At 34.5% G+C, this 22252-nt stretch overlaps 1 protein-coding gene across 1 annotated transcript in view; it reads right to left on the reverse strand.

Annotated features, from left to right (window-relative positions):
• LOC113237650 (ecdysone receptor) overlaps positions 1-22252 on the reverse strand; it is a 278190-nt gene that overhangs the window by 208047 nt on the left and 47891 nt on the right. Inside the window, exon 3 of the mRNA XM_026474261.1 lies at positions 8108-8166. The gene's annotated coding sequence lies outside the window, so the exon portion shown is untranslated. The remainder of the gene's footprint in view (positions 1-8107; positions 8167-22252) is intronic.

Below are 22252 nucleotides of genomic sequence, written 5' to 3' on the forward strand. Positions count from 1 at the left end.
AATCTAAGGCGCTAACACGTTTGGCACACCCCACGAGACCTGATGAAACTTGACCCGTGTTTACTCGAACCAAGTATTTTGCCTATAAAAACTATCACTATTTTAAATTACAAATTGGAAATCTATGATACCGTAAGATACAATTCTCAGGAACGAATTTTTCTTTTTCTCGACGCCGGTCTACCGTATTAATTCTAACTTCTGGTATAAACTGACGCGTATATATAATAAATAATAACGATAAAGTCACTTCTTAAGGCTAGTCAACAGAGGAAAAGCGGGAAAACTGTTTTGCTAAATCAATGGTTTAAGTATTTACTATTAAATAACGGTCTTACAAAAACTATACGATACACCTGAAGATATTGTTTAAGAATGTGCTAATTTTGTTACACGATAGGATTTACTTCACCCGACCGTATAAAATCCTAGAATAAAAGTCTGAAAATAATTATATAAAAATAAAATATCTAACTTTGCTTTTTTTTTGGATTTGATTGGATTGTTTTTGGAGATATTTGTCTTTAGGGTTCCCAACAGATTGACTGCATATTTGTAGTTAATGCGTGAAGTCGTAATCAACTTCATGCAGCCGAGGTCTCGGCTTAAAAAAATATGCAGTTGTTTATAAAGTGTTGTTACATGAAGAAAAGACAAATGTGTAAAGGTTCAGCTCTACTGCTAATATAATGTCCTGTAATTAGGAAATATAATATATCAATAATTTATTTACTTTAAATAGGTACGTTGTAAATGTTGGTGTTAAAATTAAAATGGAAAATTTTATCCTTACAAATATTCACAATTAGCTGAAATAAGATACATTGTAATTTAAAGATTGATGTATATGGAACTAGCTGGGGCACGCAACTATGGCTGCGTAGAATATGTACTTCGGGTAGCCTACTATACTGTACTAATTTTCATAGTTTTATCGGTTCTCCATATAAACTTTCATTCCTTATTTCACCCTCTTTAAGATTTATTTTTGTGACAAGACGTCCCATATATCTCTGTTCTGTAATTTTACTGTAATATTTCAATTTATTTAAAAAACTAAGGTTAAATTTTTTCAATTTTATCAAGTTTTAATTTTGAATGTATTTTATTTTATTACATTTTTAAATATTGAATTGTAAACTGACATAATACCTAAGGTTTCTGTAAAACTAACAAGTGGACCTATATTGTCTTAAATAAAAAAACTATTATTATTATACCAAAATTCATCCAAATTAATTCAGCGGCTTAGGCGTGAAAACATAACAGACAGGCTGGTTTCGCGTTTATATTAATTTGGATAATGCACAAAGATAATGGAAAACATTCCTAGTGGTCTAGTGCCAAATAATACTAATAACGCCAATAATGTTCAGGAATTATGTTTTGTAACCGCAGTAGTGCATGCATTCATAACATTGCAAAAAAATACAACCAAAAGCCAAATTTTGTATATTACAGCTTTCGAAACTTCGCTCATCATGTTCAAACTTCGAAACTGGCTGTGTCACTAGTTCATTAATATGTATAATGGATAAAAAATTACTTAACAGGAGCAATTATTTTTTTCAGTTTTAATTTTTTCCCCACAGCTATGCTTTTTATAACTTAGTAGGATACCGTTACTTTGCAATTACTTAAGAAGTACCACTGTTTAGAGAACTTCATCTTTATTTTGAGTTCAGTTTAAAACAAGTTTTCTAAAATCAACGATGCCGCTCTTTAACTTACCTGTAGATTGTACTAAATTTGTCACCGGCTCATGGAAAGTTTCGATTTAAAAGCCTTTTTAATTATCAAACTGGTTCAAGTGCCTCAGCTCAAACGCACTGATATTATACATTAACGAGAAACTCATAATGCAGTCAAGATTGACTTTGATTGTAGTCTGTAGAACTAAGGCTGCTATCAGATGGTAGCAGCCTTAGTTCTACAGACTACAGAGAACCTGCTAAGTTTTTGTTTTCAACTGAAACCCTAGTTATTCAATGCACATTTATCCCAAAATGTGAAAATTGCCCAGTGGTTTAACGAAGCGCCGCGACGCCCGCTGCCCCGTCAGCCCCCATCGGGTGCTTGTCGACGTCGCATGTGTGTGAAATTTTCTCCACCTGTTCTTATTTTATTCCTATTAATTTTCAGCGCGCAGATTGTCGGACAAGAGAGACGATCCTCCACAACTCTCCTCCTAAAATGTAAGCTTGCTGACCAAGTTACATTGATCGTAGAATTAATTAACATCTATTCATTTCAAAATTGTTATGTCGTCCATGAATTGACAAGACCTAAGAAAATAGTTTTTGTTCTAAGCCGCTTTAAACGAGTTTGACTATTGCTTGGATGGATTAGAGTCCTATATTGTCCCTATGATTATTGTTGAAAGAAACAGTGTAAAAATTCTCATTTGTTAGTGTCTAAATGCAAGATACAGTTTTCTAATGTATAGTGGTTATTGTCACTTCTTCTGTGCGAAAAAACACAAGTTAAAACGGTAAAGATAAATATGTACTCAATGTTAAATCAAACAAAGAGGTGCGTGACATTTTGTTGATAAAAGTGGACTTCAACACTAAATAAAAAGAGTCGGTTACTGGGCGGTAAGTAAATAAATTGAAATTTTGGAATGTAACTTATACTGATGGCTGTTACTTAGTGTTGCATTATAAATTGGAACAAAAAGCGGGAGAGAGGAAATAATAGAAGTGCAATTTTTGTGAATTTTTAGATTTGTTTGAATTTTTTTTATAATCATCCTTTTTTATCTTTTATCTTATCTGAATGTTAAGTATCTATCATAATTCAAGTAATTATACTGGTTAATGTTTTTAGGTAAGTTTTCACGGTGTAAGATATTATTATACGAAATAAAGAATGAAAAATAAACACCAACGTTACTATTTGCATATAACATTTATCGATTATTATTTATCAAATCTAAATGACAATGTAGTTGACTTTCACTAGGAAAATAACATTCCCTCCGTGTCCAAACAATTTTTAGGTGCTTTGGTTGCTAGAACGATGTTCTAATCAATTTTAGAGTTGTAGGTGTTAAGATTTAAATTAATTGTTTCTGAAAATATTATTATTTTATAATTTTAAATTTATAAGACGGCATTGTGGATGTAATTAGCTTCAATAAGTAGAATCGTTGTTTCCAAAAAATTACACTTTTGTAGAAAAAATGCAGCTGTATAAATTATCTTCCACCGTTTTGGAATTCTTATATATGTATATAATTTATTCCCGAACTCAAGGCTATGGAATGCAAATCTACTTACGGAAGTCATTGCCTGTTTGTATAATATAAAGAAAAGTCCTTGAAAACTGAATTAAAAGTTACCCAACTTTGTCAGGACGTGCTGATACGAAAACCAAACGAAACAAACTCTGATTGAAGAAAGTTTGGTTATTGACTAAGAATTTTCCTGTTACTGTGTTTGTTCCTTAATCGAATGTAGGATTTTATCTAAATAAACTTATTAGAGACCACAACAGAAACAAAACACATTAGAATCTTCTACCATTTTCACAAGATTCCATGGGTTTTTCAAAACTCATTTGAAATTTTGCCGTTATTTATCGAAGAATACTTACATATTTTGTGACTAAAAGTATAGGAACACCTTTTGCGATACGATATCGAACGATATTTTTCTATCGAGCTTTTTCTACGCGTCACATCCTCACGATTTTCTTACACAACATTGATAATCTCAATTGTGTACACAATCAACTTCTGAAAAAGAATTTCATCTGTCAGAATCAACACAGGTCGTCAAGAGCTATCGTAAAATCGATAAAATCGCTCTTCGGACAACACTTCTCACTTCGTTTTTGGGAGGTCATTGCTCGTGGGGTGACGTCACGAGTGACCTTGACGCGCCACTCCCCACCCGCTTTCCTCCGTTCACGGTGCACGCTTGAGTGAAAAATGTCGTTGTCAAAATCCAGCCATTTTTTTTTAAATTCCATAAAATACCATCGTGTGATGTTTACCTTTTTTATAATTGCACTCGAAGTTGAGAAATTAAGTGATAGAATTACCGTAAAATGTGATTTGCGTTTTGCAGGTGTAATAGTTTTTGTCATGAAAAGTAATTTTTGTTAACACTCAATTAATCCCGTCCCGCAGTATGAAAACTATACTGAATACAAATGTGTTCAATTTCAATTACAAACTTTTATTTACTTACATGCAAATAAGTAATTATTATAGATTGGTCTGGTAAAGTAAAAATAAAAATTACAGTATTAGATAGAGGCTCTAAGGAAATTTCAGATTTATTATTTATTTTAATTTCGCTCATTTTTATTACGCCTCGAAGTTACGAAATATGGTGCAGACTGGTAGTTCGTTCTCCTATTACGTAAATCATCGTTTACGATCGGTAAAGATAAATTGGCTGTCTAATTACCCGCATGGAGCCGTGGTTTGATTGGCTGGTTAGGGGTGAACCAACTGTTGACATTAGGTGCCCTTGCGCAGGCCTGTAATCGGAGCTAGAGGGTACCGGATGAAACGATTCTGTAATTTTATCTTCATAAAAATTTATTGTGTTATCATCATTGTCATTCATTTAATCATATTGCCTTCGCGATTACAAGTCATTCTAATATAATGGTAAGAATTGTTCGTCATATGTGTATGTTTTTCATATGCGAATGTCACCTTGAATAACAGGTCTCCACATATACCTGGCTCTTGTACAATCTAAGTAGTTCCTAGTTACTAAGTATCCAGCCCAACATAATATTATTATTGCTGAAGAAATAGAGATTTATTCCATATGTAATAAATATCATTATTGCTTAATGGCTGCAATATTTCGTACCCTTGGTTTTATAAAGCCACATGTGATACGATTTTTACGACTACTGTGGTCGAGTGACATGCACACCGGTTTTCATGGTGTCACCATCTCTGAGGTCCTGGGTTCGATCCCCGGCTGGGTCATTGTAGATAAATAACTTTTCAGTATTGTCTCGGGTTTTTGTGGTACCGTCGTTGTTGTTTCCGAGTTGCATAACATATGTAAGATGTGCTTTATTTACTTACTTTGGGACCAGAGCAACGTATGTGATGCTGTCTAATATTTATTTATTTAATTTAATTATTTATTCGTCAACAGTGTTTTTATCACATGAAAATCATAAAAATAATACGACAAATTATGTTTACTATTTAAGCACAAAAAGTTATCAATTAATTCAATCTTTAAACTCTTTAAGCCTGAAAGTTGTTTTTTGGTAGATGTGGCATTGTAAGGGTGCAATTTACGAGCGTCCATGATCCGTAGGCTTATGCTTTTTATTCTTACAGGACATGATACATGACAGCAAGCTTAGTTGAGCGCAAAGATAAAAGATATGTCCTCTTCAAGCTGTCATTTTACTCCCTAAATTGATGTCACTCGTACCAGTCTCTGTAGTCGCACCTGTGCGCGAACATGACCAAAGGCTTTTGTAGCTTAATAATCGGTAGACAACAAAAAAGTTTACCTATTACGCTTGCGAGTTTTGTTTATTTACGTTAATGCTACGCCTGGGGGCTTACTATGAGCTTATAAGCAGCCAGCAAAGTTCCATGCAATTCACTTGACGTGGTAAAACTTAATCGCTTAAATTCGTATCATGACCTATACAAAGTTGAACGGGAATGGCATGACCGGATGATGAGTTTTACTTTTTAAACGTTAACTATTGTCTCTGGCTTGGTAGCTGACATCTAACAAGAGCGAGATGGAACTACATACTAAATCATATGAAAGAAATAGATAGATGTACTATCCTGGGAGCGTTCAGGCACTATTAACCGTTTGTGTTCAAAATGAGAATAATTATATATTTTTTTTATTAATTTTATTATTGATTATACTTACTACCTTGTTTTGTAATATCGACAACTTTTCAATCATACTTTACAATTTGTCATACGACAAAATTACATGTCATGTCTAGTCGTTATCATTGAAATGAATAAGGTGAGTTTGTAATTTGATAACATAATTGGAATGTATCTTGTATTCGTACATTTTCATTGATTTGCATTAAATTAAATTTGGCTCTATTTAGAAGTTATTTTACGATTTTCAGTCAATAAAATTATTAAAATTGATGAAAATTCTATTTAAAAATTGCAATAACATTCATGCCAATAATTTATCAACAATACTTTAAAGATTGGGAACAAAAATTTTCAAAAAACGCTCAATAGTTAATAGTATTTATTTATTGAAAATTGGCTATATAGCCTATAAACATAACAAATAATTATGAAACTGAAAATAATATAAAACTAACACGAAATTTTCTTAAAAAAAATTATTAATTGAAAATTCTTAAAAATGTAACAAAATACAAAAAAAGTTAGTCACGGAGTAACCATATTTGAATTGCTTATTTTTATAGATGAGACCGCCATTTGCATGGCAAATGGCACGTCATGATACGATTTTGCTATGAAAGAAAAGGTGAACGGATTTCGAATGGTGATGTAAACTGCATGGACAGTGAATTGTTTTTGTGAGGTTATAGTACGAATTTGACAGGCAATCCAACTTACAGGCGTAAATAGGATCGTAAGAGCTCATAGTAGGCCCCCTGTAGATATTTATTTTCTTAGATGAATATTATGACAGTTATCCGATATATATCTGCCAATTAGCCTGGCTGTTTCATAGTTTTAAAACTACGTGACGGGAAAATCTTCGGGAAAACGATTTGGTTTGTGACTTTTTTGTGACATATTTGATACGTTTCAATACGTCTCGCATACAAATACATGACACGATATTGCTAGCGGTAGCATTTTGTTGTTCCAGTTAATTTTATAAATAACAAGACATATATTTTAGATATTATAGATGTAATATTTTAGTAGCAGTACAGCTCCTTGTCAAATAGTTCCTCCAGGGAAGTACTACCTTATCTATTTTTGCCGCCAAGCAGTAATGTGAGCATTACTGCGTTTCGGTTTGGAAGGGAAAGTGTGCAGGCACATGGGATTTGTCACCTTAGGTCTCAAGGTGACGGTCGCTGTGGTAGCGCCCCTAAGATCTTTACGATTTGAAGCTCTGAGAGACACTGCAACTGTTATGGACAGATGTCGATGTCGCTTACCACCAGGCGCACGAAATGTTAATCTCGTCTCTTGGTATTATAAAAAAATAATTATCAAGGTATATTTGTCAAGATAATTATCATAATAATATGAATTATAACTATCACTTCGAACTAGTTCGAAGCCTGGTTTCTAAATGATCATAGTGTAGTGGTTAATCATACTTAATTAATCTAATACTTACTAATTATTCGCTAATCCTGCTAATTATACTTGTTGCACGTTAACTTAGTATTTCTCGATTTACTTATGTTGCTGTCCTATGATGTCACTGTAATTTTATGAGCAATAAGGAGTAATTCATTCATTCATTCATTTATACTTAGGTAAGTAGTAATTTTAATTAATTGCACCGATGTGCTGCCATAACAGTATTGCCATTAAAAAAATTGTCGATATTAATGGGTGCGTTCACCCCTCCGGTTTCTTGACATTTTAGCGTCCTTGGTCCGTACGAATTAGGAACCATTACAACCGACCAGTCTGTACGATACTGCATATACCGTTTCAGTGATTTTAAACAAGTATAAATATTGTACTGAGTTTAGTATTTACAGTGAAGCTTTTCCTCATCTTGTATTATTTTTCCATTATTATTATAGTAGCAGTAGAGCTTGTGAAAGAGTTTGTCGACGGAAGTACTGCTGCCATTCCTGTTTCTCCTAATTTAAGTATTAGTGCGTTCCGGTTTTGAAGGGGGCTTGACATTGTCTTACTGGTTCAGTGGCAGTACTCATCAGAGTGGCACTGCTACTGTTATGGGCAGGTGTGTCGCTTACCATCAGGTTTGATCGTTACGTCACTCAAAAATGCGGCATTGATAATATTGTACATTAGCAGGATAAATAACCGAAACCGCTGGCATTAAATTCGAATCCTATTTATAGTGCTTGTAGCTAGCTACCTACATATGAGTTAAATAATTCATAAGCGTGTATGGGCACATAAATATTGTATTTATTATAATTGGAGTACATAACTTACCGTTTATCAAGGCGAAGCCGTCAGAGGCTTTGGTTGATATTGTCAGAATAACACTATATCTGTAACAAAATATTAATTTTTATTATTTATTTATATTTATTAAAGTGTTTTTAGGACTTTTAGGGGCTTATCATACTGCACCGCGCCCCGCGACGGAGTGCGGAGCTACGTTTTTTAACGTTGTACTGAAGTACTTCAGTTTGTATGGAAAACACGCGCCGTCGAACATACTGACAAAGCTTGTCTCCCGCGCGGAGGGGCGCGGCAACCGCAGGGTATAGCATACTGCGCTCCGCACTACCGTGCAGATTTTTAAGCTTAAGGACATGTTCAGTTTTCTACAATAGGTCTCGAGGTCGATAAATTTATATTTGCTATTGAAAATCGACCAAATTTATCTTCATATTTTCTTATATCTTTGTAATGAAGTTGAAATCATCCATTTATTGATTTGGTTCGTAAAAAGGGATGTATTCAATATCTTCGGTGTCTTTTTATTTGACTAAACAAAAACCAAATAGACAGTATAACTGCAGCTGAATGAGTTCTGTATTTATCGAGTTCTTAGGTTTTCGCGATTGTTACACATAGGAAATGAAACTATTTTTCCGGATTTAAATCGCGTATATTTGTTTTTTCAAACAAACCGACGTTTCGGGCCCTTTACAGGTCCCATGTTCACGGTTGACAACCGTGTCCATGGGACCTGTTTCATTTCCTATGAGTTCTGTATTATTAACCATTCTTGTCAAAGCGGGATGTCAGCTACATATACAATCACTACGGCGATCAACTGCGAAGCGAGTACTTTAAGTTACGCGGGGCAGCTAGACCGCTGCCCCCGCGCAGATTAAACCGCGTGTTGACGCAGATCTGCGTCTCCGCCACCGCGCGCGTGATTCCTCGTCTCTCGCTCCGTTGCGGGGCGCGGTGCAGTGTGACAAAGCCTAATAAGTGAAAGACGCAATAATGCTAAAGGAATACATCCGAAAAATTACAAATAACTTATCACTAGTTACCACTTGAAAACAAAAATGAATTAATTTTAACATTAGTGCCCTACAGAGTAATGTTAAAATTTCAGAAAATGGAATTGACATTTGAAATTACTTTAATTAAATACAGCTTACTTACTTCCTACTAAGCAGATAAATTACTGAATTTAGGAAACCTAAACTGAGCTAAAATCGAATCCTGAAAGCTCAGCGAAAAAGCAAACATTTTCGTTTGAACTAAACTTCACAATAATTCTCTTTGCAAGGTTTTTTCAAGTGATGAGTTATTTTTAATTTGAAATTTTTGTTTAATTTCATTTATCGAGTTCATAATCTTTAAATTAGAACAAAATTGAGATTTGAATTTGCTACGTCTTAACTTTTAGTTCATTCATTCATTCATTATTCCTTCTCGAATATTCTAAATGTGCGAATGAATGAAAGAAAAAGAAATTAATACCTTGTTTTTTAATTCTTTTTATGAAGGTCCCATATTTTAATATTTTTCTTTTTATAAAAAAAACACAAATAGTTGGGTTACTCCCTTCGTGCATTTGTGCAGTATTTTCTTCCTATGTTTCATACTTTAAAAACATAGGCAAGACTTTTTTCGGAGCGTTTGCTAGAAACTCCATGTTGTTCGATTTTTAATAAAGTCAAGATGGCTGAAAACGCGACTGGGCACTGGAACCGTCGAGTTCTTACAAAGGCCTGTAAGGTTTGAACACTCGTGTCTCATTCGTCGTTTTGCTCAGCAAGTTTCGTTTTATACTCCAAGTTTTTGCTCTTTTTATTCACCGCATACAAGTTCGCTTTTGCTTGTCGGCTAGCTAGGTCCTTATCAGATTTATTTGCTATAACAGTTTTTGCTTCTATTGACTGGTTTGCATTATGGTTTTTCTTGTGTGTTTGATTATAGAAGTATGATTTATTATTCTCTCGATTGTTAAATACTGCAAATCGGGCAATAGTCAAAGACGAACTACAGTGTTTGAAAGAATGACTTTATTTTTCAGTTTAAAAGTATCTTAACTAATTTTATTGTTCCTCTGTCAATTCTAGTTTAGGGTTCCGAATGTAGACAGCCCTGTTCCCGTATTAGACGTAAATAGATCCTGGATTAGGTGAATAACTAGCAAATATTCTAGACATAAATGTTATATTAAGTTTATTCAATGTCACGATGTCTTACTAGCAAGGGGTTAAATTATTTTTTGTGAAATTACTCCGCCAGTTTCTTATAATTAATACAAAGATCGAACACTAAGAAAAACTCCTTCGATCCGGCTGAATTCGAACAATCGTCTTCAGCGTACCGTGCCTGACACGGCGTTGATAAAGTTATCAATTATTTTTCAAGTGAAAAAAAAATTTATCTGACCTTTTTGGTCAAACTGTTATATTACTGGAAGTACACAGGCCGGGTGCTCGCCGGATGTGCGCTTGCGCCGATGCAATCTGCACCGAGCAGCGCCGCCGATGGCGCGTGTTTTATTTCGAAACGCGATACATAAACGTCTCTTTGATGTTGTCTGACATTGCCTGAAAGGCAAAGTCGTTTGTAAATAAGCGTTTTGTTCGCCGCAAACTGCACAGCTTATTCTACACTCTGAATTTGAGACGATGCTTACGATCTCTTCTTTGAATTTTAATTATAAGATGTGGGATTGTTTTTGACGTATATATTCAATTGGATGAAAAACCAGAAATCCAATTATGCGATTTGTTATTTAAATCGATCGTTCGACGTTGTTGCTTTTGACAAAAAAAAAGCTTACCACACATTTACATTGAAATAGGTATATCATGAAATACATAATATTAACAAGAATTCTAATATGAGCTGTGTGTGGGCGTAGTTTCTAAAGTAACACGTGCCAAATACTTCCTTTTCAATGGCATTGAAAATTAATAATCGGCTTCGAAATCAAAAGCGAAACTTTATATTTCAATTGGAAGTCTTATAACACAAAGCAACCGAAATAATTCCGATAAATCTACGATAGTTTTCAACATTATTTAAGTTTCGTAATAAAATCAGGTTGTTTTCTAATCGTATTATTTACATGTATAATGTTGCTTTGAAGTAGGAAAATATTTTTATATTTTCAGTAATTATCTCAACCAACCATCGTTTGCGAAAACGATCTCGGAACTTAGATAGATATACACTTTATAGCTCACACACAAGAATGAAAACAGTACGTAAATACAAGTACTATTACACTACTATAATAGAATTAATGAGGGCAAAGGCCTTGTCGCTAAGAGCGATCTCTTCCAGACAACCTTTGAGGCAGCGAGAAGTAAAACAAAAGGGGAGACGTAGTGTAGTAACGGTAAAATTTTAAATGCATAAATAAAAACCTATTATATTATATGTGTGTATATATATATATATATATGTATATATTTATATATGTACATAACGAACTTCAGAAAAGTCGTGAAGCAGCTGCGCATTCATGTTTTGTTTTTCCGTCTGTGTTGCTCTTCAAACGGGTTTTTGCTCTATCTGTCAAATAATAATTCGTAGAAATAGTCGTTCAAATGGCAACACTAAGCATGAAAAGCATCCGGTTAGCTTACTGGAGTTATTCACGAATTAAATGTAACTATAATGAGCTGTGACTAAGAGTACACGTGCGGGTCGTATTGACTAGGGCAATGCTCTATGCATCTTTGGCCGTGACCGTGGCTTGCTTCCATCTTCATTGCGTATACTACATTCGTTAGTTCTAAAGCTTATGAATACATTAAATTAACCTTTATTATTTTCTTTTTATGATACCTTTTTATGAGACAATTCTTTTTATGGTGGTAAGCGACACGGCTGTCCATGAGTATACTCTGAGATATAAGTTTACAAGTACCTGTAATTTCACTAGCACCCCTAACTTTCAATATCAGAACGCAGTGATGCTCACATTACTGCTTGGCGGCAGAAATAGGTAAGGCTTTCATAAGGAACTCTCATCATCAACCTATTTATACGTCCCACTGCTGGGCACGGGTCTCCTCTCAGACAAGGGTTTAGGCCATGACCGCCTATGGGTTTGGGGATTTCCGGATTTCACACGTTTTTCTAGTGACGGGACGAACAAGTCGTGCGAATGATGGTAAGCTACACACCTGTCCGTAACAATTGCAGTGCCACTCAGAGCTTTAAATCATAAAGATCTGAGGGTCACTGGGCCCGTCACCCTGAGACATAAGTTGACAAGTCCCATGTGCCTGTAATTTCACCAAAAGAAGACCTTCTTTGACGTGCATGCAGGTTTCACCACGATCTTTTCCTTCACCGAAAAGCTCATGGTAAATTTCAAATTATATTTCGCACATAAAGTCCGAGAAACTCAGAGGTGCAAGCCCGGATTCGAACCCACGGCCTCTGCTTGAGGGACGGTAGGTCAAACCATTAGGCTACCACAGCTTTCCACTGCTACTAGATTTGTAGCTATAAAAAAATATAGTTTATTAATTACGTAATACAATTAGTCTATCCTTTTAACCGTCATTCACATAATCAAAACTACTTATGTACAAGTAAATTCTGCCAGTTTGTCATGTTTTATGGTTTGTAATTACAGCATTTTATATTAGGAAATACTTTGTTTATAATAACAATAAGAACGGGTGTGCCATAGATGCGGTAAGGCGTCCCATTTTCCTACGTCAAAGGAACTCGCAACCGCAATAAGACATCTAACATAAACGCAAAATATTAAATTCCTTCTTAGAGCAGTTGCACTGGACTATAAAACTGAAGAAATTACTTATACGCCTTACAATTTAAGCTTTATATGAAAGACATCAATCATCTTTCGCGTTTCCACTTTCCTCTGGAAATATTTTCGTTTTGTGATCGTAAACTAAATTGAATGTAAGTGTGAGCGAAGTAAAATGGGTAGTTAGAATTAAATGCGTCTTATCAAAGACGTCTGATCACAGTCTAATACGGATAACTAGCCTGAAGTAGAGCTTTGTAAAGGCCCATTTAGATGGAAAGAGTTTATCGCACGCTTCGTGACGAAAAATCGTACGCGATTATCGCAAGCAATAATCGTCATAAGATTATCGTATCAATTGTTTACATTCAGGCAAGAACTCAAATCTCGCCTACGATTATGTCATATGAGATTCGCAAGCAACTTAATCGCCTCCTCGACTGGATATACCAAAATTACGCAAAAAATAATTTAAATTTGGTTGGTTAAAAACTGCTAACAATATTAAGTTCATTGCACGGTATAGAAATATTTTTTTTATACATTTTTTTTAAATTTTGTAACATTTCTTAACCCAAAATTTATTTTCGTTCTCATTTTATTAATTCCTGTCTTAGAAAAGCAGTGATAATCAAAACACCCTCGCGCACTGCACTCATGTTAGCGATTGGCTGGCACAAAAACTCGAACCACGATTTTTGCTTTCAAGTTCTGTTTACACGGAGACGTTCAATATTCAAAGGCAAGGCGATTATCGCTCACGTGGAAGGTCGATAATCGCGTATGTTTAGACGAGGAAAGTTTTTTATATTCTTTCGATAATCGTATCTTCGAGACGAGAAACTCTCTCCATCTAAATGGGCCTTAAGGCTTTACGTTTAGCCGTTTGTCTTCAATTCCCTAAAATAGTCTTTTGTGGAATAGTTCAGACTGTAACCACGCGTGTATGTGTTTTGTATTAGTTTATTTAAATAAATAACGTTTAACCTTCAGCTTTTGCAAATCTATGTGGCGTGTCAACGCACGAAATGGCGTCCCGCGACAATTTCTATTCGCAAGGGAAATCAGAATGTTCTCTCTCCACTTACCTCATCTAATTTGGGCAGTTCGATGGCTGGGAACAAGGTCGTCGCAACCTTCGGGAGATTAGATAACGATCTGGGTGGTCGCTTCCGAGGATTATCTACGATTTAAGTAGTTTGTTATTGCCCATATCCATTAGAGTAGGATTTCTCAAACTTATAGCCCTACACGTACCCTTATCAAATTTCTTAGACGACAACTAACCCTTTACAAAAAAGTCATGAAAGAAAATAAAATATTTTTATTTCATGAACTAAAACTCATTTGACTATTTTCACGCAATATGTTGGTAATTAATGTGATGAGTAAATGAGTAATGATGAATAATTTTCATAACTTTCAATCTTAATTCTGATCATCAAGCGATTTCTATATTTCGGTTCTATTGTGACCGTGTGAAAACCCATTTTCACATAGGTAATTTGTCACCAAGGGCAAAAGGAAATTTGCCGCTTTCGGTGAGAATTCATGAGTCTTCCTGTCTTGCTGTCCAAAAATCAATTATGGACATCTTGGCACGAACCCCTACGATTAATTAGCGAAACCCTCAAGGCTTCGCGTACCCCACTTTGAGTAACCCTGCATTAGCTGATAGTGATCGGTCTGAATGTATTATCTGAAGAGGACAAAGCTTTAACTGTTTTTTAATACACGACATGAAAAACGGATTATATTCTGAAGGAATCTAGACGGAGATTACACGAAATACCTATGTATTCATCCTTGCAGTGCATATTTTAACTAAATTAAAAAATAAAGCTGCACTTTTTCCACGTTACAACAACATTAAGGGAATCTGTTTAAACAAAATGTTCATCCATCCAATTCAATTACGAAGGAAAACAGTAGCAATGGCGAAGCGAAAGTTCTACTTTCTTATTCAAATAACCCTTTTGCAGCGGAGGAACAAAGACGGGTATTCATTAAAATAATCCACTGCAACTTGTGCTTCTGAAGGTTACAATAACTTGGCTACGACGAAATACGTAGTTTCCTTTCTCGGTAGAGATGGGTTTATCCTTAGCTTCTTAGAAATTGTATTATCAATGTACGGAATGAGATTTTCAAGGTTCAGCGCAAAGAATACTACAAGACTTTCTTTGTTCGTTTTTGAATTTCGACTTTATGGTAAAACCCTCAATTGTCAACAACTCTGCTTCTGTTTTGCTTTTAACCATTTTAACAATCGTTGATAATCAACTGTATATAAGTGTCATGATTAACTATTAATACAATATAGTACCATTTACACAGTTGTTTATGTAGGTACTATTCTTGTACTTGTGTGTGAGCAATAAAGTGTTTATCTATCTATCTATAGTACCATTTAGTATTTCTGTAAATAAAAATATTCACTTATGCGTCGAAGCATGTCTGTTACCCAGTAAAACAAACACTACTTAAATATTTATCATCATGTTTTTCATAATTTATTACACTTTACATGTAAGTTATCGTAGTACTAAAGCTTTCCTACGCTTGGCCAGACGAGCGCTCTCACAGAAAATTATGTCCCTTCCTCAAGTCTCATTTTCCCAGTCATTGAGCTATGTACTATAAATTAGCGCCGTAACATCACGAGTTTCGTCAGTAATTTTGTATTAGTTTTACAAAAAGTGCTTCAGTTTCAGCTCTCATTTAGTCTGACAGAGACTGAGTTTAAAACTAAGTTCCTGGACAAACTTGTTAACTGTAGTGGACCGTGAACTTCGGGTCATGGTGGAAAACTGAGAAACTTTAATAAATATTGTCTGGAGTTAGTTACTAAAGAAAAGATGGAAATAAAACCGTAGTGTGCATTACACATGTACGATTTAAAAAATATTCAAAATAACAGAAAACTTAAATATCCTTGTCATATGAGTTATTTTTGTTTGCTTAGGCACCTATTTGTCATCATGGTATCATAACTAACTACTAAATTTGATTTCGGCCAAATCATTTCATCTGAGAAAGCGATTATCCTGCAGCTGTATGTTATGCGAGATGTAGGTCGCAAGACGAAAATTATGAATATCATCCCCAAGCCTTTTCGCGTTAGGGATATTGCTTTCCTCGGAATGTTTTCAACGTACGTATGATAATACCAAGTGCTACGTAACTTAGAAGACATGTCGGCGTATAACTTAGATAAATATACCGTCAACATTGAGCAACTTGCGCTGTTAGACTGTATTGTTCGCTGTATAATGTAGAAAGTGACGGTTTATCAAAAGTTTTGTAGTTTCTCAAGCAGACGTTTAAAGTAAATTGAAATTTTTTTAACTTAAGTCATAATTTTAAAATTTCTTCGCTGAAGGAAAAATCGTCGCCTTAGTTTCTGAAACTCGTATTTAAGATAAAAAAAGCACAAATTTACTGAAATGCAAAAAATGGATTGTAAATACAAATTTTGCAAGCTGATTTCACATCACATTTCATTCATGTTCACACACTGGTTTTTTACATATTCTTAAAGTAATGTTTTTTATTTTTATTTATATATTCAATTATTCTTTGTGAAATTACTTCACTAATTTGTTATAATTATTAATACAAAGATTATTATATATATTTATTATATAGATATAATTATTAATATAAAGAGAACACTCAGAAAAAAATCCTTCGATCTGGAAGGATTCGAATCGACATTTTCTGGCAAACCGTGGCAGACCCTATGCCAACTAAGCCACGGAATGGACCAGCGCATCTCACGAATTTTTCTATGTGGTTGTTTGTCGGATCTTTGCATTTGATTTTCTACGACTTTTTAGCCGTAGCGCCATCTATGAGAAATCTATGAAAGAATGTCGTCACACAGTTAGATACCTTTGTCACGGTGTGACCTCCTTACACCGTCATCTCACCTCTTTGTATCGCCTCTCTCCGCTTGTATCTTATCATTTTTTTATTTTACTTGTATTTAAATTTTAAATTTGAATTGTTCCATCTTCCTTCACTTTCTCATTTTGTTTTCGTACCACGGTCACTCCCAGCTCGACCGCCACAACAGTCAGAGCTGTTAATAAGCTAATCATGTGTAATAATTTATAAGTCTACACCCTTCATGTACTATTTCTGTAATTCAGTTTCTCGGCCCATTTAGGGGTAAGTGCCTTAATAATAAAGTGTAGGAAGTGTTTTATACTGTTATACCTGTTTTTTTATATATTTATTTACCTTTATATTGTTACAGCCTTTCTTTAAACTTTACTTCTTTAATAAATTTTGTGGACCGGAAGTTTCCCATTTCATTGCCGTGAACCTGTTCACGGCTAGTTAGGGTTACAACCCTTTCACCTTTAAAGCTACCAGGCCTGGCTAGAGATGTAGCTATTCACTGTATTAAAACTTTTATTGAATTAATATTCAATTATTCTTTATGGAATTACATCAATAATTTGTTATAATTATTAATACAAAGATCGGACACTTAGAAAAAAAATCCTTTGATCCGGCCGCATTCGAACCGACGGTTTCTAGCAACCCGTGGCAGATGCTATGCCAACAAAGGCAACAAAAAGTTTTTTTCTATATTGTTTGTGTCTGATGTCTATTATTGTGCCTTATATAGAAAATAAAGTAAAATAAATATGCTTTAAACGTATTCTTATGTGTTGTTATGACACAAATTGACGTATAAGGCAGATTTGACTGAATTTGTTACTTTACCAACGAGCACTGTAAAATTGTATATAAATGAATTATATGATAATATCATATCATATTATGATATATGATAATCATCATTAAATATAAAATATACTGACTAGTTCAAAACCACAGATGAGCACTATCACTTGGATTGAAATCTCTGAAGTTAAATGGAAGTTAACTTGTTCCAACTTCTAGTAATTAAGAAAGTACGCCACTGCGGAATGTAAATGTCTTTGCAAGCACGTATAAAACCGAGATAGTTCCAGGGATTATACGTGATTTCATTAAAGATTAAGAAGTTTTTAGAATTTTATTTTATAATAATTACTAGAGTTGTTTGACGTTCCAAGTGTCAAGTTGTAAAAGAATTACAAGTGGAGGAGGTATCACTGTGTCACACTAGTGTGGAAAACAGTTTTATTACTCACCGTCACATCATTAGTAGGGCATGTAGTGAAACTTATACAGCGTACAATCTTAGGACGATTCAATGATAAAGTATAATAAGTAACCTGGCTGCTGGAATTAAAACTCATTATCGGTAATATTGGTTAAGTGTAGGTTTTATTTGCACATAATTAATTTCTTCTTTTGTATATTTAAAACAAAATACTTTACCAGTCAAACAAAAAGCTAAAAAAAGAATTCAACGAGCTTCAATAACCACAAAAAATCATTACACTAAAAAGTGAAAAATAACAAAATATCGATTTAATCGAAATGACAACAATGCACGTAACACTTTTTATTTATTTTTGTCTTATTTCGTTTTGTACACAGTACCTATTATAATTACTTTTTATTCAATCTATCTACGTTTATGGTTCATTTGTATAATTACAACGTGACAATTCTTGTCCAAACGTATTACCTATAAATATAACAAAATATTATTATTGGTATGCGCTAGCTACTGATAAATTTGAAGTTTTACTTTACCACTAAATAAATTATTGATACTTAAATATTTACAATATCTAATCAGCTATTTTAGGAGTTGGTGGCAGCCAGCCAAAAGAGAATTATCAAAACCGGTTCACAATTGACTGAGAAACAGGTGTCGCACATTGTATATCTCATTGTACCTACATGCCTATAAAATTTGAGGATTTCCCTCGACTTCTATGGGATTTCCTCATCATGCTCTGTCTTAGTGCCAATAGGAGCACCTCGAGAGTTTTTTTCATAATATCAAGTGACGGAGCGAACACGTCGTGCGCCTGATGGTAAGCTACACGCCTGTCCGTAACAGTTGCAGTGCCACTCAGAGCTTTAAATCGCAAAGATCTGAGTGGTACTGCCACTGCGCCCGTCACCCTGAAACATAAGTTGACAAGTCCCATGTGCCTGTAATTTCACCAGCACCCTTACCCTTCAAAACCGGAACACAGTAATGATGACATTACTGCTCGGCGGCAGAAATAGGTAAGGTGGCAGTACTTCCCTGGACGAACTCTTTCACAAGGAGCCCTACTGTTACTAAAGTGCATCCTTTTAAACAAAATCTTAAATCGATCCACAATTGATAGAAAAATCGATGGATACACTGTACATGCCTATAAAATTTGAGGATTTCCTTCGATTTTCATGGGATCCCTCATAAGATTCTGATTTGGAGACAATGGGACCACATCGAGAGTAACCCTTTCAAACAAAAAAAGAATTTTCAAAATCTGTCTACAGTTGACGGAGAAATCAGTGAACATACATACAGCCGAACATACGTTCGTACGTTTTTTATGCATGCTGTATGTATAAAAAGAGGAGCAGGTTATATAACCTGCTCCTTTTTTTGAAGTCGATAAAAAAGTGTATTTTATTGTAAATCCATTTTTTTAATGCATCGTGATTTTTTCATTTATGACTCATATTATTAACAACTATTATTTTTTATAATTCATAATTAAGAAAAAGGTTGGTTTTAACTCAATTTAAAACACGCTTAAAGTTCTCAAACTACACACAAACCACCTAAAATACTCAATCAGACGGTAAAAACACACATACCACTCAATTCAAAATGTCCGATACCTAATGAAATGAAACTATTTTTCCGGATTTAAATCGCGTGTATTTGTTTGTTCAAACAAACCAAACAGGGTTTGTTTAAACAATTGTTTGAAACAAATATACGCGATTTAAATCTGGAAAAATAGTTTCATTTCCTATGTGTAACAATCGCGAAAACCTAAGAACTCGATGGGTCCGATAATGAGTTTTAATTCCAGCCAAGTACCTACGCTTTGTCGTTGTTCTAAAATAGTGTGCTATAAAGTTTCACATGATATAGAAATAGTGTGTCCATGAGTCATATTACATAATAGTTTGTAAAGACGTCATTGAGAGTAAAAAATCCAGACATTCACACTACACTAATGTTACAGAGACTGCCCTGCTGCGGCTGCTGAGAGAGATTTTTAATCACATTTTGGTCCCACATAAAGGATTTCAGTGCATGTAAAATAAAAGATTGAGGTTAGTAACATGCCCTGAGAGACCTTGTATGCGTTGGACTATGTTGGAATGAAAAAATCTTGTACTCGGTTTTCTTTCTTATATTTAGTTTACCATAAGTAGTGAGTTTGTTTACGTAATATCCTAATTTCCGAACCCGGTTGAAGCTAATAAATGATTATTCCAAGAAATATTTTTCATCACCGATAAACCGACGAAAATAAGCCAAGTATAACCTAATGGGAATTAGGTAATTACTTCAATTTCTAAGGAAAAAGTCTCATTGAGGTTAGGAGAGGTTAGGAGGAGAGCTTAAGTATTAAACGATGATATAAAATATGCATAAAATACAAAAGCAATAGAAACATGTCAGCCATTTTCCTTAAAGAAATAAAAAGCCTTATGAATTTAAAGGTGAACGACCTCAGCGTAATAAGTATTGTAACGCGTCATACCAATGCAGTTTTGAATTTATTCTTAGAAATGAGAAATAGATCTGTGAGTCACGCGTCTTCAGCCAAAGACTTCGAAACGCAGGCGCATGCAATGGCGCGACGTGTTATTTTAGACGTAAAATACGAGTAGATAGATGTGTATCTGAATATATAATATGCAAAAACAAATTTTGTGTTTCCGACTGTGTTTCCAAGCAGATAAAACCCGAATATCTTCAAAGTGCCGTTGAATAGGCATCTTCTGGACGAGCTCGATCCATTGTAGATCCCGTCTTAGTTCCAGGGCGGCAAGGCAGGGCAGGTCAAGAGCAAGTGCAAGAGCAAGAGCATTTACTTAGTAAAAATTGTGTGTACTTTGCTACTAGTATTGTATTTAACTATTATTATTTTATTTGATTATTGTATTATTGTTTTATAAAATTATTACTAACATAGTTGTAAGGTTTTCTTGTAATGTTCTAACACCATGGACCCATGTAGTCTTTAATAAACAATTTTGAATTTGAATGACTAGTTCCATAATTCTTTGCTAAATGACGTCACTGTCACAATTATCAGTGTATAGCATTCAAAATATTGCGCCTTTATTAGAAGTTAGACATAGTTAATCGACTTATTGCCATAATTTTATGGAAAATACCCACATATTGATAATGTTGAAAGAAAAATTAACGAATCAAAATTACAAATCAATATTTTTATGTAACGTTATGGTAGTATCTTTACAAATAAACAAATCGAATTCCAATGCCCACCCCGAGAATTGGGAATAGCGTGAGTTAGGCAACATTTCCATTGGATTCGAATTATAACGGATGTCCGATTCGGAGCTATGTTCAACGACGCGAGAGGTCGACCAGTGGACCGTGAATGTTACTTGGATATAGTGACAAATCCACTCTGTTGACATTTGAATTCTATCGGAAAATGCGATTTAAATACTTTTTACTAATGTGTTTTTACAAATGTGTCGCGGGTGCCATGGACATACACATAGACATCCTCAAATTACACCCAAACTCTCGAGAGAAATAAATGTAGGCGATACAAATATTTCTCCCGGCCTGGGAATCGGACCTGGGACTTCTGCGTGGCAGTCCGGCATGGTAACCGTTCGGCCACGGAAGCAGTTAATTAGGTGTAGGTAAGAAAATAGGTAGGTAGAAATTTCATGGATTTCTCACAGATGGCGCTATGGCAAAGAGTCGTTAAAAAACAAAAACCCTTCTTTTTGTTACAAACATAGAAAAATTCGTAAGATCTACCGGTTCCTTCCGTAGCTAAGTTGGAAGAGCGTCAACCACGATATGCTGAAAGCGCTGGTTCGAGTCCAGCCGGACCGAAGTAATTTTTCTTTGTATTAATAATTATAACAAACTAGTGGAGTAATTTCACAAAAAATAATTGAATATCATGGTAGTAAAACATTCAATAACTTAATATTACCCATTAAATTTGTTTAAACGCGTTTATTCCCGTTTTCAAATGTTAGTATTTGTAATTGACAAGGCGAAAGGTTTTTTTAAGTGTATTTATGTATGTCCAATCATGAATGAATTATATCATATGTACCTAAAGTAAATTAAACGATTACATATTGTGACACCGATATATATGTACGAAATGTGGCTCTGTATATCAGTCTGACAAATTATTTGTCGACCCTGTCATAGCGGCGTTAGCAATTTGAACGTCAGTCATTGACTTCCAATTATATGGACGTCGGGTCCGCGCTAAAAAGTGTCCGAACTTAAAGGGCGTTAAAATCGTATACAGAGCGTCATTCACGCT

The sequence above is a fragment of the Hyposmocoma kahamanoa genome, unplaced genomic scaffold (assembly GCF_003589595.1).
Source record: "Hyposmocoma kahamanoa isolate Upper Pololo Valley unplaced genomic scaffold, ASM358959v1 93, whole genome shotgun sequence".
Lineage (NCBI taxonomy): Eukaryota > Metazoa > Arthropoda > Insecta > Lepidoptera > Cosmopterigidae > Hyposmocoma > Hyposmocoma kahamanoa.